Here is a 5,479-nt window from a genome sequence, read left to right on the forward strand (position 1 = left end):
AAGGTGCAACCACCCGTCGCTGGGCACACGCTTGGAATTTTTCTAGTCCACGCCTTTAAAAGCAAAGTGGGGAAATTTTACACCAATCCTAAGAACGGTATGTACGACTAGAGTCACTCCAGCTCCACCTGAAAGGTCAAAATGAGTATAACATAGTTGAAGAGAAAGGGGGTGTTAGGGAAGACAGCATCGCGTACCACTCGGGCTTCTGGGAGCAGTCGACGGGCTGAGCCTCTCTTCCCCTGCCCTGGCACGCCTTTGCGTAAGCTTTGAACACTTGGTGATACCAACTGTTTCTCCAGGAAAACTTAGAAACCTCTCGATAGAGTCCCTTAAAATCTCCAGTGCATTCCAACTGCTTCCTATTTGCTTAACGCACCTGTAGCCTAGCAGTGTTATGCATTTTCTTGGTATTTCTGTGTGCCTTGTAACCAGCAGATTTATCACCGGAAATGCAAAGAACCTGTGTATCTGTTGCTTTAATCAATTGTACTATTCGTTAAGCTAGCCGTGATGGTTCTCCTTGAAAGCCAGGGGCCTGGGCATCTGCCCAATTAGGTACTAACAACTACCCTGATGGAGGTTAACGTCAACAATCCTGAGGAAATAAACGGTTGACCAAGTCTGAGACAAAGACCGGACTTAGCCGCACCTAGACACCTCTAGGAGAAGGAGTTTAGGAAAGAAGGGGGTCCTGCCTGAACCTCGGGACTCCACGGTAGCGTCTCTCCCTAGCCACTCCTCAGACTCTTCCTATTAATGCAACAACAAGGGGACGCACACCCCTCATGCAATCATTGCAGCTTTATTGAGGGAGCCACGAGTGCAGTGGTGCGGGGGCGCAGAGGCAGTGGTGCCCGGGGCTCTCGGGGGCACCGGCTCCGCAGACGCCCAGCGCCGGGCTCAGCTCAGCGGCAGCGCCTGCATGTGCCACGCAGCCACCGGCGCCCTCCAGAGCGGCAGCTGCGTGCCCCAGCCCGGCGCCGGCTACCCCTGGAAGGGCATCTGCGAGCCCCAGGCCGGCGCCGCCTCTTCCCATCCCGGCGGGCAGGCCGGCTCTGGCAGCGGCGCAGGGTGCTGCGTCGTTGCTGGCGCTGGGTACGGGTCCTGCTTCGCCGGGGACGGGCCATGCTGGCCACCCTGTCCTGCCGAGGACTGTGCCTCCGTGCCCCTGTCCCGCTTTTATAGAGGTGCCGGGGCGAGGCCCTTTGTGACATGGACACATTACAGGGCCAACATCAGCGCTGGCATCACAATGTCCCCACGATGACGCCCTACCACACACGGGCTCCGTGGCTACTGGCCGGCCGCAGCCCGCGGGAGGGGGGCGCCTGCCCCGCACCGGCACCAGCCCCGCGTCAACACCTCTGAAGCCAGGCAAAATCGCAGAGTAACTCAAGAGTCAATTTGTCCGAGTACTGAGGAGGTATTCTTTATTGCAGCACTGTGTGCTTAGGGGATCGCTCCTCCCAAGGCACACCAAGCGGTGAGTGCAGCCTGCCTATACACAAGCATGGGATACACATTTCACATATTTCTGGGAGATCTAGTACATGGTTGTGACTCTTGCGGGAATTGAGGGTTCCACCTTCTTCTCTTCCTTTTATGGTATTTCTGCCCTCCTGCTAATTTGGTTCGATGGGATTTTTTCCTCATCATTGTCTTCCCCAAGGGTCGTAGCTTCATCCCATCACACTCTTGCATTTACTCAAATTTCATAGCATCCAATACAACCTTACCAACCACCACCCCTCCCCTTCCCATCCTTTGACAAGATACACAAATATCATTCCCTTAGTCTATGGACCTTCCCTGTAAAATGTCCGTTAAAACGTCCATTGAGTTCACCTAATCCATGTCTCTGGGCTCCATCTGTTGTATCAGTCTTTCAGGGTGGGAGAGATGGTGTGTGTGGCGTTGGGTTACTGCGTACCAAGTCAGTCATCGTCCCATCACTGCTGCACTTTACTTGTTTCACAGTTTATCTTCCATGGCTTGGGAGGCTCGTACTCTGATATCATTGCTACAACACAGAGGTGACACACAATATTATATAGCAGTTCGCATTGCCCCATTCAGTTCATTGCCTGTTTTCGCCCAAAATCAAATCCCCTTGAGGCACACATCGGATTTCTCCGTCCTCCCGCATCACCCACCAAGTGCACCCAGGTCCTCGAGCAAAAGCAATCCCAGGAATGGCTTTGCCTTTGCCGGAGGCAGGAAGGACCCAGACTGTGTTGCCCAGCGTACTTTTTGCGTGCGCTACAGGGCCTCCATCCCCTCCCACAGGATGTAGGATTTCTGACTGGGCAGGGCCAGCTCGCCTGGCAGATCCCCTCGTGTTGACTAACCACGTGGCTTTTGCCAAATGTGCACCCCAGGGCCTGAATGTCCCACCCCTCATTGCTCTCAGCGTAGTTTTTAACAGTCCATTGTGCCGCTCCATTTTCCCAGAGGCTGGTGCGTGACAGGGGGTGTGATACACCCACTCAATGCCGCGCTCTTTGGCCCAGCTGTCTATGAGGTTATTTCGGAAACGAGTCCCGTTGTCTGACTCAGTTCTCTCTGGGGTGCCATGTCGCCTCAGGACTTGTTTTTCCAGACCCAGGATGGTGTCTGGGCAGTGGCGTGGGGGATGGGAGATGTTTCCAGCCAGCCGGTCGTTGCATCCACCATTGTAAGCACATGGCACTTGCCTTGGCGGGTCTGTGGGAGTGTGATATAGTCAATGTGCCAGGCCTCCCCATATTTGTATTTCAGCCATCGTCCCCCACACCACAGAGGCTTTACCCGCTTTGCTTGCTTGACTGCAGCGCACCTTTCACATTCGTGGATAGCCTGTGCAATAATATCCATGGTCAAGTCCACCCCTCGATCACGAGCCCACTGTATGTTGCATCTCTCCCTTGATGGCCTGAGGTGTCATGGGCCCACCGAGCTAGAAGTAGTTCACCCTTTTGCTGCCAGTCCAGATCCACCTCAGCCGCTTCAATCTTGGCAGCCTGATCCACCTGCTGGTTGTTTCGATGCTCTTCAGTGGCCCGACTCTTGGGGACGTGAGCATCCACATGCCGTACCTTTACAACCAGGTTCTCTTCCTGGGCACCAATATCTTGCCCCAGTGCGGCAGCCCAGATGGGTTTGCCTCTGCGCTGCCAGTTCTGCTTCCACTGCTGCAGCCAGCCCCACAGGGCATTTGCCACCATCCAGGAGTCAGTAGAGAGATAGAGCACTGGCCACTTTTCCCATTCAGCGATGTCTAAGGCCAGCTGGATGGCCTTTACCTCTGCAAAGTGGCTCCGTTCACCTTCTCCTTCAGCAGGTTCTGCGACTTGTCGTGTAGGACTCCATACAGCAGCCTTCCGTCTCCGGTGCTTCCCCACAAGGCGACAGGACCCATCAGTGAGCAGGGCGTATTGCTTCTCATTTTCTGTCAGTTTGTTATAGAGTGGGGCTTCTTCAGCACATGTCACCCCCTCCTCTGGTGATATTCCAAAGTCTTTGCCTTCTGGCCAGCCCATGGTCACTTCCAAGATTCCTGGGCCACTGGGGTTCCCTACTCGAGCCTGCTGGGTGATCAGTGTGACCCATTTACTCCATGTAGCATCACTTTGTGCTAATCCCACCTGGCACTGCTTGTGGTTCTCCCGAGTGCGGGGGGCTTTGAAGAGCTCTTGGCGCACAACGGGCACCCAGCCTCTGTTCGCACCATACCCGATCGTCGCTCATGGGCTCTTCCTTGACCGTACGCCGGCAGAGTGGCGTTATAACCTTGCCAGGTGCTCTCCAGCACTCCCTGACCATGATCACCAAAGATCTCTCTCTAACAAACCATCAAGCGCCTCCTCTTCATAAGCGAGCAGGCAAATGCACACACAAGCACTGCTCTCTGGCAGGAGAGCCCTCACTAACAGTTTAGATTAGCAATCAAGACCGGCAAGCACACTTGACAGTAGCACTCAGTTCCAGGAGGACAGAAACACAGATAAAATCTAGCCACTGCTTCACACCAGGAAAGTGATAAATGCTGGTCTTTTGCGTTACGCTGACATGAGTGTTAGTAACGGGAGATAAAGGAACTGACCGGCCTCCAGCTGCGTATTAGTGACAGCTGCTTCCAGTTGGTTCTTTGACTCAAGGCTTACCTGGCCCACAGAACTGCTGGATCCTGCGGAGATGAGCATGCCGTTCTCGTCCTTTAGGAAGCTCCTCTGAGACCAATAGGCTGGATCAGAAGCAAAGGCTTTGCTGTGCCCTGGATTCCTAGGGTCACACACGCTTGTGCTGTCGGTGTTCACAGAAGTCACACACCTCCTTCCTGCATCCTTCTCTCTGTCTGTATTCAAATTACAGCCATAGTATCAAACTACCAGCAATCAGGCTTTCACTAATAATTCATCGTCTGGTCTGCGTTTAAACCCAGTTCAAGAGCAAGGCACACCACACCGATGGCTGCTGTGGGATAAGCCTGCTCTTGAACCACGTCGGGTGATGCACAGCCCAGGAGTGGGTGACCTGAACCAACAGGCACATCAGGAACCGTCACCTGCATTTTTCCCTCTGCCTCACGTATGGGTCACCCACACAGCACAGTGCATTGGAAAACGCTTTTTATTTGAGGAACAGATGTCATTCAGAAGGAACCGCAGAACATTTCTCTCCGAGCAGCCAAAGGCACTCATTATCGTGACTGCTTTGGTGAGAACAGCATTCCTGCGATGGAAACCTGCAAGTTTTGCACAGAAGACAAAAGTACCAACAACATAAGAAACAAATGCTACCTTACTATGTGAAATTCTATTATTTCATAGCATTTTCCGACTGGCCTAGACTAAGAGGTTACAAGCATTGCCTAACAACTCACAAGAGACTATGGACTGGCTTCTGCCTGGAGCTTGCTTCTTCCCCACCACAAGCTAGTTATGGTTGGTTACATGGGAAGGGATGAATTGCAGCAAATAAATGGAGTGCGCTGACAACCTTGAGAGTCATCTTCCATGAGAAGGGGTTCTGATGGGGGATTAAACTACTTAGTTATCTGCGGCCTTATTTGCACGCTGGGCATGTCCTTGTAGTACAATCTGCCCAAGGTCTTGGTCTTTTCTCATGACAAAAGGACAGCAGAGAAGGGCAGTAACTGACCTTCATTGCCCTCAAGTCCAAATATACCAGAACTGAGGTTGATTTGGCCCTACCACCTGTAGGAAACTCATCTGACAGCTACTGGCCTCTTTCCTGCTCTTTATCGTTCTGCCTATTTTTAAGTGAAAGAGGCAGAAACAAAGCAGAAAGATGTCAGCAAGTGGGAAGAGATTACTGTTTGATCACACAATCAAGTCTATCAAGATGTGTACACCAATAGCTTGATGCTAATCATTGTTTTAGTTTCAGCTCTCTTAAATTCTCTAAACATATTTACCATAACGTAAATATATGAATTTTGCATAACAAACATTATCATAACAGAAAAAACTCGCTC

At 52.1% G+C, this 5,479-nt stretch overlaps 1 pseudogene; it reads left to right on the forward strand.

Annotated features, from left to right (window-relative positions):
* LOC142051312 (protein ELYS-like) overlaps positions 1-1,270 on the forward strand; it is a 31,988-nt pseudogene extending 30,718 nt beyond the window's left edge.
* The last annotated feature ends 4,209 nt before the right edge of the window (positions 1,271-5,479 follow it).

Source organism: Phalacrocorax aristotelis, unplaced genomic scaffold (genome assembly GCF_949628215.1).
Source record: "Phalacrocorax aristotelis unplaced genomic scaffold, bGulAri2.1 scaffold_88, whole genome shotgun sequence".
In the NCBI taxonomy this organism is placed as follows: domain Eukaryota; kingdom Metazoa; phylum Chordata; class Aves; order Suliformes; family Phalacrocoracidae; genus Phalacrocorax; species Phalacrocorax aristotelis.